This window comes from Castor canadensis, chromosome 9 (genome assembly GCF_047511655.1).
Source record: "Castor canadensis chromosome 9, mCasCan1.hap1v2, whole genome shotgun sequence".
In the NCBI taxonomy this organism is placed as follows: Eukaryota; Metazoa; Chordata; class Mammalia; order Rodentia; family Castoridae; genus Castor; species Castor canadensis.
In genome coordinates this window covers 149,944,515-149,964,878 of record NC_133394.1, presented here as the reverse complement: position 1 = coordinate 149,964,878, position 20,364 = coordinate 149,944,515, and the positions used below count along the sequence as shown (strand labels likewise).

The following is a 20,364-nucleotide window of genomic DNA, read 5'->3' as shown; positions in this document are numbered from 1 at the left end:
AGGAAGGCCTCCTCTTAGCTTTCTGTGCTGCGTAAGGAACAATCAGAAGCCAAGCAGCTTCAAACAAAAAAAATGGCAAGAATATTTATTTGCTTGCCATCCAGTAGGACGGATACCTGAGCAGGACCAAGAGGATTCTCTGCGTAGGGTCTCTTGAGGCCAGGACTGTGGCATTGACAGGGCTGATTCAATTCCTTGTAGGTGTAGGACCGAGGTCCCTCTCTGTTTGATGGTGGTGAGCTGGGAGTTTTCTCAGGGTCCAGAAGCATCTTTAGTGTGTTGTGACGAATCCTTCTTCTGCTTCAAATCTCTCTTTCCCTTCTGCCACCAGCTGGAGAAACTCCTCTCAGTTTAGAGGGTTCAGGGGAAGAGGGTTTGGTCTACTTATGCATCTCTGTGCAGGACAATGTAACTCAAGCACAGGCATAAGACCAGAAGGCAAAGTTCATAGCTGTCTTAAAAGTTCCGCCTCCTACCCCATAAATGAGAATTCATTGTTATGAACTGCTAATGAGTAGAAAAGTCCAGTCACACACACACACACACACACACACACACACACACACACACCCTCACACAGGCTTGCTTCCTTTCTAACAGTCTAGAATGGTGGGACAAGAAGCCCAGGTGACTTTATTTCTGTGGTCTCTGGTGTCCCTTTAGGATCACAAGATTTATTTATTTCGCATTTCTTTCTTGACCTTTGGGGAGGCCTGGCTCTATTTCAGATCTTGGTCCAGAAACCAACCAAACCCAGTTCCAGCCTGCAGGTTCTAGCCATCTGGGGGAGTGAGCAAACACGGTGTGGTAAGCTCAGGAATGGAATCATGGGGGAGGCCCTCGGGTCAGGACGGAAAGAGGAATGCCCCTTCTCTAAAGACGTCAGGAAGTTTGTTGCTGAGAACGCTTATGGCCATGGCCGTGTGAGAAGCAGAGTACATGGTCATTGCCATTGGGAAGTAGGGAGTTGATTTTACAAGCTGATGGGGTGTGTGACAGGCCCTGGGCCAGCAAATTGGGGGAACTGTGACATTTCAACATAACTAGGACTTGAGAGAGGGTCTTGCCTGAGAAGGTAATGTGGGGATTGGGCCCATCCTTCTTCTCCTCTATCTTACCCCATACGGACCACAGTCATGCTACCGAAATTAAAAGAGACAGTGCGTGAAAAGGCTTAGGGCCAGAGCCCCCCACCACCCCAAAGGATCCAGACAAGGTGATGGGTGACGACAAAGGTGAAACGGCTGATGAGGTTGAGGACGACACATGGGTGATAATGACAGTTGCTATGGGCTGAACTGTGTCCCCTAAAGTGTATGTGTTGAACCCAGGATGTGGCTGTATATGGAAATGGGCCTTTAAGGAGGTAAGGAAGGGTAACTGGAGTCATCAGGTGGGCCCTGATCCACTCTTCCTGGTGTCCCTATAAAAGTGGAATTTAGTGCACAGACTCTCAGAAAAATGACCCCATGACAACATAGGAAGAAGAGGCCATCTACAAGGCAAGGAGAGAGGCCTCAGGGGAAACCAGCAAGGACCACACCTTGACTTTGGACTTCCAATCACCAGAGCTGGGAGAATGCAGTGGTTGTTGTTCAAGTCCCCTGTCTGCAATGTTCTTTGTTATGGCGACTCCAGAAAACGGGTGCAATAAACATACTGATGAGGTCACTGAAAAAGCCTAAGACGTCATCAGGTCCCTGGTTACAAAGGAAACAGTCCCCTTTTCAATGACCTTCATGCTTGTGCCAGTGAGGGTCCATGGAAGATGAGCTGGGTGCACAGTTGGGGGACATGTGGTGTCCAGGCAAGAGTGTGAGCGCCTGACCTGGAGCCAAGACATCAGGGTAGAAACAGGAAACCAATGAGCAGGAGCACTGGGAGTGGCCGGCACGGAAGAGGTGTGGCCCATGAGAGAGGCGTGGCCAATGGCTTCCGGCTGTGAGCACACGTGGAACTGCAGAGAGAAGACGTCACAAAGAAGGCCTTGGGGGGCAAAGATCGCAGGAGACAGAAGGGCAATTTGTGCAGAGGACAGAGTTTGGTGTGGGGCCCATGAGCCTGTGACTCCTGTGGTGATACAGGAGGACCCAGCCATAAGGAAGGAGGGAAATGGAACCAGCATTTGGGCTCAGGGCAGACTGACAAAGTGGACCAACTGATCCAGGCAGAGTTGGCGGGCTGAGGCTGAGGATGGAACCAGGGTAAGTCACACCACTGAAGGCCGCAGATATGGAGGTAAGGAGAGGACAGGAGGACTAGAAGAAGCCAGCCAGCCCCAGGGCAGCTGCATGTAGCAAGGGACAGTCCCCCAGCAAACACCCAGGCATAGTCAAGAGGCCTCCATGATGGAGCCAAAGCCTGTATGCAGCAGACCTGAAAGCTTTGGTAAATAGCACCTGATGAATGAATGAATGAGCTGACATGATGCAGTCATTCCTCCACAGTTCCATGGAGGCTCTTCTGGTCTCCTACTACTGGCTGCCTGAGAACTACTACCCGGGCCAAGTTTCCTGAATGGTATGAATGTCCCTTGCCTGTCTGTGGGGACAGCCAGTCTCCTTAGTTCTGGCTGTGAGACCAAGTATGAAGAACGTTGGTACCAGGTAGGACCAACTCCAGCCTCAGCCCTTCCACCCACTGAGACCTGGGGCTTTGATTCTGCCAAAGAAACAATAATTTCACCTTCAAAAGTCATGGTCAAAATTAAAGAAGATTAGAAACACGCGGGACTCCACCTGGAAGGCCCAACCTGCTCCATACACTACAACTTCTGCATCCTTTGTTCTCATAATTAACGTTACTCCTGGCTAGAGAGGTTACCGTTAATATTATTATTATAATGGTGTGATTGTGCCCACAGCTCTTCCTGTCACTAGCTTTGTCACCTGATCCCTCATCCTGTAATAGGGAATGACGACAGCTACGTAGCAGGGTGGTTGTAGTACCCAAATCTCCAATGTGTGCCAACTACTTAGGACAGATCCTGGCACCAAGTGGGTGCTCAGTCACTGCCATTAGAGTTTTGTCACACCCAGGAAATCTCAAAAATGCTCCTGACTTGACATATCCTCTCTAAATGTTACATTTGTTCATTCAACAAACTACTCTGCACCTGAGCCCTGGAGGGCTATGTATGAAGATTATAAAAGGATTTGATGTTGGAATAAATGTTTGTGGAGGAAAGAAAAATCAATGAACCTTAAAGGAAATAACCCAGTCTATGCAAAACATGACTGCAATTAGGGGTCAGTTACCACATCAGCCTCCAAACACAAAAATGTGTCATTTGAGACTTATTTTGCTCATATGTGATATTTTCTCCTATTTAGGAGCTCTGGGCATTCTTTCATAACTAGAACTGCTCTTGTTTAATGTATTTTATAAGCAGAACCTTTTGTAACAGAAGTTTGCAGTCACAACACAAGTTGCTTAGCACAAGCTTGGGTTTTGTCAGCTTCTTGGAAAGAGATACATCTAGAAAGCAGTAATCTGACAATATCAGAGAAAAAACAAAATGTTATTGGAGGCTACTTAAAAAGCTAGACATTGATCTACGATTTGATCCAGCAATACCACTCTTGGGGATATACCCAAAAGACTGTGACACAGGTTACTCCAGAGGCACTTGTACACCCATGTTTATTGCGGCACTGTTCACAATAGCCAAGTTATGGAAACAGCCAAGATGCCCCAGCACTGACGAATGGATTAAGAAAATGTGGTATCTATACACAATGGAATTTTATGCAGCCATGAAGAAGAACGAAATGTTATCATTCGCTGGTAAATGGATGGAATTGGAGAACATCATTCTGAGTGAGGTTAGCCTGGCCCAAAAGACCAAAAATCGTATGTTCTCCCTCATATGTGGACATTAGATCAAGGGCAAACACAACAAGGGGATTGGACTTTGAGCACATGATAAAAGCGAGAGCACACAAGGGAGGGGTGAGGATAGGTAAGACACCTAAAAAATTAGCTGCATTTGTTGCCCTCAATGCAGAGAAACTAAAGCAGATACCAATAGGAAAAGGGGACCAGGAACTAGAAAAAAGGTGAGATCAAAAAGAATTAACCTAGAAGGTAACACACACGCACAGGAAATTAATGTGAGTCAACTCCCTGTATAGCTATCCTTATGTCAACCAGCAAAAATCCTTGTTCCTTCCTATTATTGCTTATACTCTCTCTATACAACAAAATTAGAGATAAGGGCAAAATAGTTTCTGTCGGGTATTGAGGGGGTGGGGGGGAGAGGGAGGGGGCGGAGTGGGTGGTAAGGGAGGGGGTGGGGGCAGGGGGAGAAATGACCCAAGCCTTGTATGCACACATGAATAATAAAAAAAATAAAAAGATAAAAAAAAGCAATAAAAAAAAGTTATGAGAGCCTTCTGGGGTCCTTCCACTCTCCACTCAGCTTCATGAAATTGCTGAGAAATGATCAAACGATTTCCCCTGGTCCATGGGGCAATGAAAAATGTGTTTCCTCACCCCCCTGGTTGGATGCGTCCCTGTTCCCTTCTGAACACAGAACTGCTGTTGAAGTGACAGCCACCAACCATCTGCCTAATGTGCTGAGGCTGTCCTGCATGGGGCACCCACAGCACACTTTCTCAACAAGGAAGGACCTGGTGCTGGGAGCATCGTCTCACACACTGAGGGCAAAACTCAGATACGTGTGGGTTTCCTGAACAGACGCACGGAATATCTATGGTAGTTGGAAGGAAGGAAAATAATGTCCCTAAAAAGGCTTCTGGGGTGGAGGTGGGGTGAAGAGAAAACGGTTGAGAGCACTGGTGCACTGAGCTGAGGCAAGTGCGGGAGAAGAAACTAAGTCACAGTACCCTGTTGACTGCGCGGGATGTTTACAGATGTCACACTGGAGATTTGGAGAAGGTACTTACTATAAAGAGACCCAGCTGTATCAGACACCAGATCAATGCCTGGGGAGAAAAACAGTGACTGGCAGAGACCACACTCTCAGTCTCCTGAGGAACTTACCTTCTAACCAGGAAGGCAGAGGGAAAGTGAGCCGACCAGGATAGTCACAAGTGGGGACAGCAGCGGGAAGGAGATAAAGTAGGGTGGAGTTAGCAAGTCATCTGAGGAGAGGCTGTCCATGGGGGGCCAGAGGGGCCTCCCTAGTCCAGTGGCTTCTGAAACAAGACTCAGGAAAGAGCACCTGCAAAGGCCCAGGGCAGGAGTGAAAAGCTGATAAAGACTTGTGTGGCTACAGAACGAGCAGCTTCACTTAAACACAAAGCAGCATAAGGCACCACTGTGAGCAATATGTCCCAACCAATAGGATAATTTAGATTAAATAGTTAAAGTCCCAGAAGCACATGACCTACCAAGACTGAATCACAAAGGTGCAGAAAACCTTAATACACCAATATCAAGAAGATTCAATGAGTAATCAAAAACCTCCCACCAAATAAAGCTCAGGACCAGATGGCATCACTGGTGAATTCCACCAAGCCATTAAAGAATTAATGTCAATCTTTCTCAAACTCCTGCAAAAAACTCAAGGGGATAGAACACATTTAATCTTACATTATGAGGCCAGAGTTATCCTGACACCATACCCAGACAAATACTACAAGGAAAGAAAATTGCAAACTGAAGTCTCTGAGGAACATAGATGCCAAGGTCCTCAACAAAATGTAGCAAGTCAAATTCAACAGCATATTAAAAAAATCACACACCATGGTCAAGTGGAATTTATCCTTAAGATACAAGGATAGCTCTGCATGTTAATGTTGTCAACTTGATTGATTGAGAGAGACCTAAGAAATCAGGGCAGCACACCTCAGGGTGTGTCAGTGAGGGCGCTTCCAAGAGGATTTACTGAGGGGAGAAGGCCTGCCCTGAATGTGGGGGCACCATCCCATAGGCTGGGGCCCAGATGGAATAAAAGAGAAAAGGAGGGAGCCTGCAAAGTAAATCTTTCCTCCTTTAAAACTGTTATCTCTCAGGTATTTGCACAGCAACAAGAAGCTAGCACACACGTAAGTCAGTAAATGCATTTATGACATTAACAGATAAAAGATAAAAAAAATTATATGATCACGCCAGCAGAGGCAGAAAAAAGCATTCGGCAAACTTCAGCATCCCTTCATTATAAAAACTCTCATCAGAGGAGATGCAGCTTGACATAATAAAGGCCCCAACGACCTGCACACACAGCAGTGGGAAGGGCTGAGAACAGGAACAGGACAAGGGTGCCCTTCTCAACACTGCTAATCAACACAGGACGTCGTACTGGAGTTTCTAGCCAAAGAAGTTAAGCGAGAAAAAAATAAAAGGCATTCATATTTAAAAGGAAGAAGTCAGTCGTGTCTGCCTGCAGATGACATGATCTTCTATACAAATCCATAAAGACTCCACTGAAAAACCCCTGAAAACTAGAAAATGAATTCAATCAGTTTGCAAAATACAGAATTAACATTCAAAAATCAGTGGATGTCTATACCCTAACAACGAATTATCAGAAAAAGAAAACAATCCTCCTTACAACAACCTCAAAAGGGACTGGTGGAGTAGCTCAGGTGCTTAGTGGCTCACTGCTTAGCAACTGTGAGGCCCTGAGTTCAAACCCCAGTACCACCAGAAAAACCCCAAAACCAACAGCAGCAACAAGAATTAAATCTGTATGAATAAATTTAACCAAGGAAGTGAAAGATCTGTGCAGTGAAACAATAGACCACTGATGAAAACTGTAAAACATTGGATTAAAAAGATGAATGCTGTTTAAGTCCCCATACAACACAAAGTGAGTTACAGAACCTACAAATCTCTGTCAAAATTTCAAAGGCATTTTTCATAGAAGTAGGAAAACAATGCTAATATTCATATGGAGTGACACAGACGTCAAGAGGCCAAGAAATTTGGAGTAAAATGAACAAAACTGGAAGCATCAAATATACTTCAAAGCTATAATTATCAAAACAGCATGATGTTGGCATTGAAAACCAGACACCTACATCAATGGAACAGACAGAGAGTACAGAGATAAATCCATGCAGCTACGGTCACATAATAAGGAAAGGACAGTCCCTTCAATAAAAAAATGTTGGGAAGAAGTTGGACCCTTGCCCTACACCATTTTCAAAATCAACTTGAAATGGATTAAAGATTTAAATATACATTCCCAAACTATAAACCTCCCTGGCATTCATCTTGTCAATGACATTGGAAGCACAGGTGACAAAAGCAAAGTAGACAGGCAGGATTACATCAGACCACAAAGCTTCTGCACGACAAAGGAAGTGATCGAGCAAGAAGGGCAACTGTGGATGGGGAGAAAATATTTATTAGACATGCACCTGATATACCCAAAATATATAAAGAATCCAAGCAACCCAATACCACATAATAGTAATAAAATAACACAATTAAAAAGTATGGGCAAATGACCTGAATAAGCATTTTTCAAGTTCAGTATCACTTATCAGAAATCTAAAAAATACCTCTCACCTGTTAGGATGGCTACTATCAAAAAGAGAAGATAGGTGGTAGCAGGGTCTAAAGGAGCAGGTAAGGCAGGTGAGAATGTGAGAAAAAGGAACACGTGTAAGTTGGTCCACCGTCATGGAAAACAGTACAAGGTTCCTTAGAAAACTAGAAGTACCTTATGATCCGGCAGGTCCACTTCTAGGTGTACAGTTAAAGGAAGTGAAAACAGTTCATCACAGAGACACCTTCACTCCCATGTTCGGTCCCACACTGCTCACAACAGCCAGAATAAGGAAACAACCTACATGTGCATCGACAGATGAATGAGTGCAGAAAACATGGTGTAGATATTACTCCACTTTTTAAAAAGAAGGTATTCCTGTCATTTACAACCACACAGATGAGCCTGGGGACATCACAGAACTGAAATAAGCCAGGCAGAGAAAGACAAATAGCTCACGATCTGATTTAAAATGAAATCTGAGAACATCAATGTCATAGGAGCCAAGAATAGAGTGGGGGTAGCCAGGGGCTGAGTGGGGCATGGTGAGGAGGGCAGAGACTGCAGTCCACACTGTGATGCTGTGTACTCGAAATTGCTATGAGGAGGTACTGAGTTCCAGCCACAAGAAATAAGTGCATGAGATGATGTTACCTAGCCTCATGCAGCCTGTCAGAGCACACACGTATATAAACACGTACACCATAAATATTTATAATCTTAATTTGTCAACTTAAAAACAGAAGGTCTAGCATGAACACCAGTGACAGATTATTCAGAATCTGAAGACGGCAGTAATGCACTAACCAGGCATAGGGCCCTTCTGGGAGCAAAGCCTGCACAACGTCCCAGTCCTAGCTTGCAGGTCATGCGGAAGACTGTGTGTGCATGTGCGTGCGTGTGTGCGTGTACAGTGGCTGGCTTGTGCGGTGTTAAGTAGTCAATAAACGTTCCAGTCAGAAGCTATGTTATTACAGTTTGACTCCACGCACCCTCTTCAGTCTCAGTGAAGGAAGGGAAGCCGTGCAAAGGAGGAAAAAGGCTACAGAAGTTCTGCCGTGGCTCAGTGACTTATATTCTCATGAAAACTCACTCGGTGGGCGGGGGGGTCATCATGGCCACGCTTGATACCATCAATTCCTTAGAGATAATTCTGTCTGGTTCTGAAGCCATTTTCACCTTTATTTGACCTTCACAGAATCCCAGGCAGGGAACAGAGCAAAGATGCTTGTCTTTGAGTTAGTGAGGAGTCAAGTGAACCAGCAAAGCCACAGAGCCACAGTGAGAGCAGTTCTCCTGATGGTGACATGTCCCTTCACCTGGGGCCAGGATGGGTGCTTCTTCTCAATGCTGAGTCTTGTTTCCCTGCATAGATCTGTGAATGGACCGCTTTGCTGCTTGCACTTTTCACATTGGCTGCAAGGAAGCTCACATGTGTGTGAGGGCTTTTAAAATCCACATTTCAAGGTTCACCCACTATTCATTTGTATGATGCTGTTACACATCAAGTACTTCTTGAGTCATCTTAAATCTTTCCTGGAGTAAAGAACTCTGTTCCTCCTTAGGGCAGAGGCTCTGGGGAGGGCTTAGCACTGGGCCTGGGCCCACTCCACAGGACACTGATCACCATGGGAGGCCCTAGAAGCATCCAGCTCCCTCCTGTCCGGAAGTTCAAAATGAATAAATACAATAAAGCCAATCATGAACGAAGGACGGTTTAAAAAATGACACCCACAGAGAATTATCCAAACCCCATAGTTTCTGACCAAATAAAATAATTTCACTACTGTCTTTGCAATTAGATGGGAGTCTCATGGAATGTCTTGGGTGACTCCCCCCTACCCCGCAGAGCAGGTGTCTGGCATCCTCCAGACTCTCACGGTTGTCAGAACAGGCACTGTCTCCAGTCTCCATGGGTTATAGGGGCCAGGGGAGCTACGTGGTCATGAATGAATCACAGATCCAACCTGTGGTACACAGCAAGCATGTCCTCACTCTGTGCAATGACAAGTCTGCATAGGTCGCAATTAGAGCACGGTACATCTGGACAACTGTCAGAGGAGTGACAAATCCTGGGGAGAGGTGGGCTCTTGGATCCCTGCCTCCTTTGATTGGAGACAGGAGGGACAGTGAAAAGACTTGAGCTGAACAAAAGTGAGTTCGGTGTCTATTCAAGACTCTTCTTTGAAGAAAATCTGGTGTTTAATAAGGCACTCTAGTGGGAACCCATCAGGAAGAGCTTTTATTTATTCACATGACACATATTTACTGGGACTCATTCTTGGTCATTGTCAGCGCTGTGCACTGAAGACACCAGAAGACATGAAGAAGACATCAGCCCTGTCTTTGGGGACCTCAACACTAACAAGAAGCCAGACATGAACCAGGAGTTTCACCTGTGATATGGAGGAGAGATTCTGAGTGATATATGATCTGTCACAGAGAGGAGGACATGAGAGGCCAAGAGGCTTCTCTGAGGAGTGACTTGTGCATGGAGACTGGATCATGTGATGAGTTGGGCAGAATCAGAAGGAAGGACAGGAGGGGCTGAGGATGGGGTGGGAGACACACCCAAGCAGAGGGGCAGCACTTCAGACACTGAGATTGGGGGGCCGGGGGGTGTCAACGGGAGCCACACCTGGAGAGAACAAGTTGGGGGAGAGATGACACTGAACAGCTGAACAGCTAGACAGAGGCTGACCAGGCTGGGCCTGGATGCTTTGGTGAAGATGGTGCCTCTTATCCTGACGGGGTGTGTGTGTACACATGCGTTAAAAGAATGGGTGATAGAACTACTCTGATATTTAACTCTCATCCGTCAGTATGGCCACGTTACACTGTGGCAACGAGAACTTTTTTTTTTTCACTTGAGGCACGGGTCCACCCAGACCAGTCAGCTCATGCCACTAGTGAGGGTCTTAATCTGCTGGAGGTTCTGTGACAAACACACACAGATCATGGCTGATAAACGGCATTGGCTTCTCACTATCTGGGGGCCGAGAAGCCCAAGGTCAAGGTTTAGGCCAATTTGGTGTCTGTTTCCATCTTCTTGCAGCTTCTTCACGTGGTAGAAGGGAAGAGGGGTCTTTCTGGGGCCCCTTTTCTCAGGTCATTAATCCTATTTGTGAGGGCTCCACCACCTCCCCTAGTCACCTCCCAAAGGGCCCACTCTTAACACCATCACATCGGTGATTGAGTTTTACCACGTGAATTTGGGGGACACCAACCTCCAGACCACAGCACTTAGGGCCCCAAGCTGACAGAGGCTCCATCTCACCTACCATATACTTTCTTACTTTCCTCTTTCCCCTAGCAGTGGCACATTTGCCTGTTTTGTTCACTCCCTTTTTCCCAGTGCCCGGGCTTTCAGTGACACATGTAGAAAAAAATGCATCTTGTTGATCTCAGTCCCTCGGACTCATCTGTCAAGCCCTGCCCCTCTCCCCCACCCCTGGACTGTTCTCCAGTGCTTTGTAAACACAGCCATAGTTCCCTGTTCCCAGCTCAGCTCGGATCCCTCCTCCACAGAGAGAGAAGCTTTCTTACGTCCCATCGTGGTGTTCAGTTTGTGTGTCAACTTGATTAGGACACGGGATGCCCAGATATTTGGTCACACATCCATCCAGTGTTTGGAGGAACCATTTGAGTTGGTAGACACAGGAAAGCAGAGGGCCCTCCCTGACATGGTGACCCTCATGCAATCCACTGGAGGCCTGAATAGAACAGAAGTACTGGCCCTCCTACTTGAGCTAGGGCATCTGTGTTTTCCTGTCTTTGAACTTGAACTTGACCAAGACTTGTCTTGGTCACAAGTCTGCAGATTTTTTAGACTGGAACTGCACAGTCAGTTCTCCTGGTTCCCCAACATGTCAACTGCAGCTTTTGGGACTTCTTGACCCCCACAGCTGTGTGAGTCCATTCCTTTCTCTGTGTGTCTGTATCTTACTGGTGCTGTTTCTCTGGGGAACTCTATCACCACCTTGCAGCAGACTCTGCCTGTGTCTCCCATCTTTCCTCTATCCTTTTGTTGCCACCCACACACCACAGCATCTGCATTTTTTAGCCTGGGCACCCTGCTCTGCCCTGCATAGAAGTGAGGAATTCAGACCAGCCTGGGAGCAGCCCTCGCCTGGTGACCAGTGGGCATGGGGGTGGATGATAGCCAAAGCCCCCAGGTAGCTGCAGCCTAATGTCCATGGTGACACATCACTTAGCAGCGGCCTTCCCTTCCCTGCCTCACTCCCCTCCACACCTGTGTTCCCTGGGAGCACATCATAAGCAAACCACAGCAGGTGGATCTGTGTCTTAGGCTCGGCTTCTGGAAAAAACCAAGCTGAGTCCCAGCCATCAAGGAAACCCATGCCCATCTCCATGACAGCACCCTGTCATTTCCTCCCCGGCATGTGCCATATTCTCCACCTTTAATATATTTATTCACTAGTCCTTGTTATGACTGCAACAAGGGTGTTTGTCTTTCTGTTCCCGTGCCTTGTATGAAATACTTGTTCAATAAGTGACTGTTGAGTAAATGAAGGGATGAGTAAGGCTGGAGATTGCCCTTCCCTCCAACCCCTTCTTCCCTTCCTCCCCTTCCTTCCCCTCCTCCCCTCCCTTCCCCTCCCCTTCCTTCCCCTTCCCTGACATCAGCTTCCTCATTAGGCAAGCAAGGCCTCTGTGGCCTGGCATCTGAAGGGTAACTGCTGGCTTTTACTTCCTGAAATTCTGGTATGTCAGGGCTGGCAGATAACAAAGCACATAGTGTTATTGCTGGCCAAGGCTATGGATAGGAACAGGGCTTCTGTCTGAGTTAATTGGACAAGGAAGCTGGGAACACAGCAATTAGGAGGGAAGAAAGACAGAGGGAAGCCCCTCCTTGGCCACTAATGACAGAACGCAAGCCTGGTGCAGCTCCAGCCTTGGGAGCGTCTGTGCAGAGCTGGCCTTTTAAGGTTTCTATTCGTCATGACTAACGAGCTCGGACTGAAACATAATTGTTCCCTCCTGTTACTGTGTTAATGACGGTCCTGTTTTCCTCGCGATTTCTACTTGGGATTCCAGAAAGTAGAAGCGAACCTACTTTGTGGAGTCCACGGATCCATAGCATCAGCAGAGCCCCAGGTGTGCCAATGGCATGTGCAGTGTCACTCGAACTTGAACTTCCATTTCTGCAATTCACTTGATAATTTAGCAAGCCAAAGAACAAACAGAAAATCTCAGGAGTTCCGTACCTATCAGTAAGCGAACCTAGAATTAACCACATTGTCACAAACACATCTTTAGGTCCTGAGAATGCTAGTGGTGAAGTCTTTCATGAAAGAACGAAGGATGCTCTTCCAAGAAAAAGAGGAACACTGCCAACGTATCTTATGAGACGATCCTAACTGATATGAAATGTGGAAACACCTTGAAAACTACGTCATGACACCAACCAAGGCTGAGCCCACACCTAGCAGCTCCACTCCAAAGTGTATATCCAAAAACCCGCAGGAACATCCAAAAACACAAGCAAGACATACGCAACGGCCACTTGGTATCGCAAGCCTGTGGTTCCACGGAGACCACGGTGGGGGAAAGCCACGAGTGCTCAGGATGTGTTGTTGTTCAGGACTCTAAAATCCCTCAAATTTACCTATTCCACGTGCTCGGCACATCTGAGCATCAACACCTTGAAAGTGCATGGAGTAGGCTACATGACTGTCACAAAATGACTACTTTGCATGTTAATACTGCATCTTATTTCATGCAGCTTATCTCCAATACTACAGACACTTGATTCATTTTCCCTAACACTGCCCAACTTACACCAAAGACACGCTACCTCGGAATGAATCTAGAATTTTCACTTGATCAGTTTTACCCTGCTTTGGGGGCATTATTTGCTTTTTGAGAGGCAGATTTTCATAAAACGAAGGGCAGGGAAACACTCAGCAGGTCACTGATGGCAACACGGGACAGACAGAGAATCGCCACATCAACTGAGGTGCAATTTTAAGTTTTTGTTTGTGAAAGTTTGAATTTTTTATTCATTTATTTTTCTGAACATGCCTGGTCAAAACTGTATAATTAATCCACAAACAAGGCAGGCCAACTGTGCAAGACTTGCTCCAGCTGCAAGCTGAACACAACAGAAGGCAGGTGGATGGAGTGCAGTGGACTTGTGCCATCACAATGGATCTGCAGTATGTGAAACGTACAGGATGTGCCAGAGACCTGATCAATGAGAGTCACACACGTGAAGCCATGTCACAGAGTTGCTTTATGTAAAGTTCCAAACCAGAAGCAAAGTAAGTGACGAGGATGAAGCCCAGGCAGTGGTCACCTCTGGGAGAGGTGAGTGAGAGGGCGTGGTTGGGGCTTTGTGGGGCTGTAATGTGGGGTCGTTGATGTGAGTGGTGGTCGTCCAGGCTTGCTCACCTTGTGCAAACTGCCCTGAGTTGTACACTAATGACTTGTGTGGACATCTGTGTGTGCTTGTCATACTTTGGTAAAAATTATATAAAATAAAGTTACAATTTTTTTGTTTTGCAGTACCAGGGCTTGAAAGGGCCTACACCTTGAGCCATTCCACCAGCCCTTTTTGTGTTGGATATTTTCGAGATAGGGTCTCGTGAACTATTTGCCTGAGCTGGCTTCGAACAGCGATCCTCCTGATCTTTGCCTCCTGAGTAGCTAGGATTACAGGCGTGAGCCACTGGCGCCCGGCAAAGCTGCCATTTATTTAAATGCATGAAATTTACAAAGATGAGTTTGTAATGAGTTTCATAAAAAAGAGAGAAAGAAACAAAACACATGGCATAACACTGGAATTTGCAAAGAGACCCACTCCTCTGAAATTTAAAGAAAAGAAAGAATTAAGCATTCTGCTGCTAGAAGGAATCTTATTTTGGGGAAACCAAATGGTGGAGAACATAGGATGTTTTCATTTGCTAAACACAGAAAGGCTGATAGAATTTGATTTTACCATTTTGCAATTCTTCAGACAGTGGTGGTGGTCACTGCTGGACAGTGACATCTCCAGATGGAGTCACCAGGTGGAGAGTGGATGAGGGAACATAAGGAAGGACCACTTTGTCACCACCTAAACCACTCAGCATCACTGAAAGTGACACAGTCCAACACTGAATTCACTGAATGTGAAGAATTCACATTGAAAATCATCCAAATGAAATTTAACCCATAGTTAAAATATAATGAAGACATATAAGTGCCTGAAGAACAAGTTAAATGACCCCCATAGGGAAGCAATGATAAAATTCAGTACATGAAACAATTTTCAGAACAACTAACTTTCACAAGTAAGCATCATAGAAAAGAAACTTCTAAAGAGAGACAATTATCATGACCTAAATGCAGCAATGAAAATGAAGAGGCACAGCATCCCAGAAACAGAGAGAAGGTGGATATTTGGACTTGCCCAATGAAGAATCTACAAATGGCACATTTCAGGCAACAGAGATTTGTATGTGGACTGGATGACATTAGCTGCAGTTAATTTTATTATGATAAAGACCTCAATTTTACACCCTATGCAAAAAATCTATTCTAAGTGGTTGTGTATCTGAGATGACTGGTAAAGCCATGTTTTGGAGAGGAAAAGTGGAACAATTATAAACTTAGTTAACATGGCAATAGTTACCAAAAATGTTAAACAAACATCATTCCTAATGTCAAAATTTCAGAAGCACTTCCACTGAAGCTGAGACTAAGACAAGGATGTTATATTACCAATGTCAGTCACCTACTGGATCTATTGGAAAAATGGGCGAAGAACATGAGAGGTCAATACTTCTGCCATCTGAGATATCTTCATGATCTTAGAGTAAGCAAAGCAGCCATAAAAGAAAAGACTGGTAAATTAAAATAAAGAATATCTGTTCAACAAAAGACTCCAGTGGAGAGAGAACTGCCCAACGCAGAAAAAAAAGCTGTTTCTGTCATACAGCTGAGATCTCTGTAGCAGAAGTCATACCCAGAGCACGTAAAGAGCTCCTATCAGTCAGCAAGCATTACAGAAAAGCTGGTTAAGAGACATGAACAGGTATTTCACAAAAGTGGGTATCAAAATGCAAGTGACCATAATTTTTAAAAGAATTAACATCCTTAATGATGAGAAATGTAAGTCAAAACTGTGACGAACTCTCACAGCATACCTAGCAGTATAGCTAAACTTAAATGATAGACACCATCAATTGTCACTGAAGATGTGGCGCAAAGACACTCCTCTCAACTAAGGTAGAAATGTGAGTTGGCGCACCAGGTCTAGACAGCTGAGCTGAGGCATATCCTATAACTCAAAAACGTCCCATTCCCAAATGTATGTCAAGATTAGAAAGTAGTCATGCAATAGAAGGTAATGACAATGACAAAAAATGAACAAGCTACATACTGCAACGCAGATGAATGCCACAGACAATGTTGAGGGCAGCAATCCGGTTGCACAATAATATATATTTGTGATTTTGTTTATGTAGGGCTCAAAAACAGGCAGAACTGTTGTAGGGAGTCAGGACCCGTGAGAAGACAGAGTGGAAGCACGACAGGGACTTCTCCATTACGGTTGATTCTTCGATTGGCTGCTAATCAATGAACATGCTGACTCTCTGAAAAATTATGTATCTGCCAAAATTTATACTTATGTCTTATGTACTCTTATGTGTGTAATATTTCAGTTAAAATTTGTAGCCATAATGTTAAAAAATAAAGACCTTTAGCAAACTGGAAATATAGTGAACATCTTTAACCTGTTGATATTAACTGTCAAAACCCTAAAACAAGCATGATTCTTAATGTTAAGATTTTAGGTGCATTTCCATTGAAGCCAGGACTAAGACAGGGGTGCCCTCTGGCACTGATGATCAACAATTCAACCTATTGGAGAAAATAGGCAAGGATCTGAATAGACAGTATCCTTGTCTTTGAGAAATCTGAGTGGACAATAATATTCCAGAAGAGGCTCAACCTTACTAACATTAGGAAATGCAACTTAATAGATGTGGAGATCCTCTTTCATCATACTGGCCAAAATTTTAAAGTCTGATAATATCAAGTGTTGGCTAGGTCTGGGCAAAAAGAAATGATCAAAAATGGCAAGTGGAAATGTCAATTACCCCTCTGGAGAGTGATTTGTCAATAGATTGTCAATTCCAAGATGTGCAAACTCTATCTTAATGACCCAGGAATTCCACCAGTTCTCAGTGTGTATTGCATAACCCGTACTTTCCAGAGACTCCCGTGATGTGTGCAAGGAAACCCAAGCAACCTATTCCTCCAATGATAAGAGAATGAGTCCATAAATCACAGTAATCACGGAACACTGCAGCACAGTGAGATTGACTGAACTCCGCCCCATAAAAGTTCACACAAAAGTACACAAGAAAGACAGTGGCACATGAGAAAAGCACAATACAGAATGATCTGGTTGAATCCCACTACAGTTTAAAAATAGGACACATTGCTTTGGGTTACATAACACTATGCAGAGGAATAAAACCCCACATGGTAAGTGTGGAGTGAGCTCTCAGGAGGGAAGGACCTAGGATGAAGCAGACAGGGGCTTTACTTATGTCTAACATTTCATTTCTTAAGCTGGGGTTGGGGTACACCAATGGGTGTTAGACTGTTTCTGTACATGTCTGTGTGCTGGCCATATGGCACTAAAAATATTTAGTAAACTGATCTAACTCATGAATTTCCAAATTCATGGACTCTAGACAGATCCCTTGCCAATGGTGAGGTCAGCTTTGTCTGGTTACCTTCCAAATCTCCCAGTTTCCCCACAACTGCAGACAGAATGGGTAGTATTAGAGCCACTGCTCTGAATTGGTCACAATAAACAGCCAATGGCTGGTTTGTAGAATAGTGCTTATGTTAGCTTTCCATCACTAGAACAAAATACCCTAGATAATCTACTTATAAGACACAAAAGGTTTATTTTGACTCAGTTTTAGAGGTTTCTGTCCTTTGCTCTGGGCATGTGACAGACAGTGCATCATAGTAGGGAGTGTGTTGTGGAGCAAAACCACTTACCTCGTGGCTGGGACTCAAGAGACTGGGGTCACACAGTGCCTTTTACGGGTACACCCCCATGATCTGAAGACCTCCCACAAGGTCCCACCTATTAAGGGTTCTACTACTTCCCAATGTCATCTCCCTGGAGGCCAATTCTTCAATACATGAGCTTGGAGGAGAGAAGGGAGCACTCAAATAGAAACTATAGCAGGGCTAATGGGACAATGGCAGAAACAAACTCCAAAATGCTCGAGGTACACAGTGTTGCCACTGTGCTTTTGAGAACTCCAGATCCGCCATTCACTTTCCTGTTTCTTCCTCCCGAAGCTCCACCATTTTCATCTTGTTTCTTCAGCTTTGGGTGGAGTTTGGGGGAGTGGGGAGCGCAAGTCATCGTTTCATTGTCACACTAAGGAGTTATATTAGGTGACTGGGCCAAGCTAGGAGGATATTTCTATAAGAAAACAAGGGAGTGGGGTGGCCCCCGGGTCTATTCCCAAGGGGTAGAGATGCAAAGATGTAAAGGTACCAGTGTGAAGGCACCTGGCCCGTGCAGCGAAGGCCTTGGACACTGGCTCCTCTGGAAGGTGCGCTGGTGTCACAGGACCGCCGTAACAAGCACCACAGCCAAGAGGCTTGGACAGCAGAACACTCACCTCACACTCCAGGGGGCCAGCAGTCCATGATCAAGGTGTGGCAGAACTGGGTCCTTCTGGAAGCTTTGAGGGACCTGTACCACACCTCTCATGGTTTCTGGCCATCCTTGGCGTCCCCTGGCTTGTGGAAGCATCACCTCACGTCTGCTTTGTTCTTCATGTATCTCTGTGTGTCTCAAATTCCTGCTTTCTGTAAGGATGCAGAGTCCCCCCGTGAGTTCATTTCAACCTGATTACCTCTGCATCTCCAAATACAATCACATGCTCAGTCAGGGTTAGGGCTTCAGCCTGTGAATTGGGGTGGGGTGCACAATTCAACCCTGTCTCCCCACACTGAGCTTGGCCCTTCCTTCACCTGCATTACAGTAGCTCAGACTGTAACGTGACCTCTGGGCTCCTGAATGTTAGAGACCATTTCTCACTCAGCAATGACAGGAGTCCAGAGGCTGAGACCATTTCGTAGAAAACATTAATGATTCATTAAGTGAACAAAACCTGCCTTTAGCTTCACTGTCATTTTCCATGTATGGTCCTCTCTCCTTTGCTGGTCAACAGCAGACCCTAGCACGTCCTCCTCTCCTGCACACACATCGTGCCAGGTGCAGTCCTGTCCATGCAGGGGAAGTAGGAACAAGCTGCCATGTTTGGGGTGAGCTTTGTTCACCAAACGTTCATGTACTGGAAGCTTGCTCCAAACCTAACAGTACTGAAAGTGGTGGGGTCATAAGAGATAATGGAGCCTCATGGGAGGTGATTAGTTCATGGACGTACCATCCATGGACGGGATTAACGCCCATCTCACAGGAGTGAGCTGGGTCTCAACAGATTGGAGAGCAGATTATTATAAGTTGAGCAGTGTGGCCTTAGACTTGAATTGCTTGAACCAGGACACTTCTGAAAAGAAAAGGGGACACTAATAGGAACAATGAGAAAACAGGACAGTCCTGAGCAAGCCAGTAAGTCAGGTCACTTTCCCAGGCAGTGTCTGTGAATGAAGGAACTCAGGCCTGCCTTCCTTGACCGCCAGGTGGATTTGAGCCACTAGACACCATGAGTAAATGAGCGAGGCACATTTGCAATGCTGAATTTTACTTACAAGACGCATTTGCTTTAAGAAGGCGGGCTCTAAATTTGAATGGACGATGCACGTCAGACAGGGATTTGGGTTGTACTTTTGTCATTGTACAGCTTATTATTCAGCCTCAGAGAATTGTTTTGAACTAAAAAAAAAAAAACTCTTTCAGAAGTTTAAGTCATTATCGTCTGTAATTGGGGTACAAGATGGAATAAAGTTTCCATTGTATCAGACATGAAGATAAAGGAGTAATTTCTATCCTTCCATTCTTGAGAAAAGAAAAAAGAGCAGGGCTTCTGATGGGCTTAGATCAATGGCAGTTGTAATTACCCACCCCCTTCATGTGAGCCCAATGTCTTTTCTTTTGGCATTGACAAAGAGGCAATTTTAGTTTTTCTTTCTGTTTTCAGCTTCTCCTTCTTTTCCTCCTTTCTTTCTGTCCTTCTCTTTCAGAGAAAAAACTGCAGTGCATAAAAGCTTCATTTGGTGACACAGTGCAGTCACCAGCCACAGCCTATTCCCTGTGTCCACGGCAAGGACAGCACCTCGGAGCTGACAGAGTCCTGTCCTGCACCGGTGCTTCTACAATGCAGCCCCACTCATGTGAATACAGGAGTGTAAGTCGTGCACACGTACATATACACACACACCGGACTGTGGGATTCTCTCTAGAGCTGTGACCTCAGTTCAGCCAGAATCCCCACTTTAGCACAATCTTTATAGTGGGCAAAATAATGGCCCTCAAGACATCCATGTTCTATTTTCTAGAACCTGTGCTGGTTTAGCTTGTTCTTGTCTCTGAAAAGCCTGAAAGGCTAGGATATTGGTTGGAGATGTCACTGCTTTTTGATGTAGATACGCCACGATGAGGCTACTCGGACCACTGCTTTCACAGCCTCTCCTAGGTCTTGATGTGTTAGGTTTTCACCGTTGCTCACTTCAAACTTTTCTATCATTTTGTTACTTAAGAATGTGCTGTGAGCCAGGAGTGGTGGCCTGTACTCCTACCTACTCAGTCGGCTGAGATCAGAAGGAACACAGTTCAAGGCCAGCCAAGGTAAGAAGTTTGTAAGACCACCCTTCTCAATCTACGCCCAGGTGCAGCAGTGAACACCTGTCATCCCAGCTATGTGGAGAAGTACAAGTATAGTCCAGGCCAGCCGAGC

The 20,364-nt window shown here is 45.4% G+C and overlaps 1 protein-coding gene across 6 annotated transcripts in view; it reads right to left on the bottom strand.

Annotated features, from left to right (window-relative positions):
• Stk32b (serine/threonine kinase 32B) overlaps positions 1 to 20,364 on the bottom strand; it is a 331,454-nt gene that overhangs the window by 272,426 nt on the left and 38,664 nt on the right. Inside the window, exon 1 of one of the 6 annotated variants that reach the window (XM_074042640.1) lies at positions 18,124 to 19,817. The exons of the other annotated variants lie outside the window; for them this stretch is intronic. The gene's annotated coding sequence lies outside the window, so the exon portion shown is untranslated. Of the gene's footprint in view, positions 1 to 18,123; positions 19,818 to 20,364 lie in introns of those variants that run through there. 6 annotated transcript variants of the gene reach the window in all.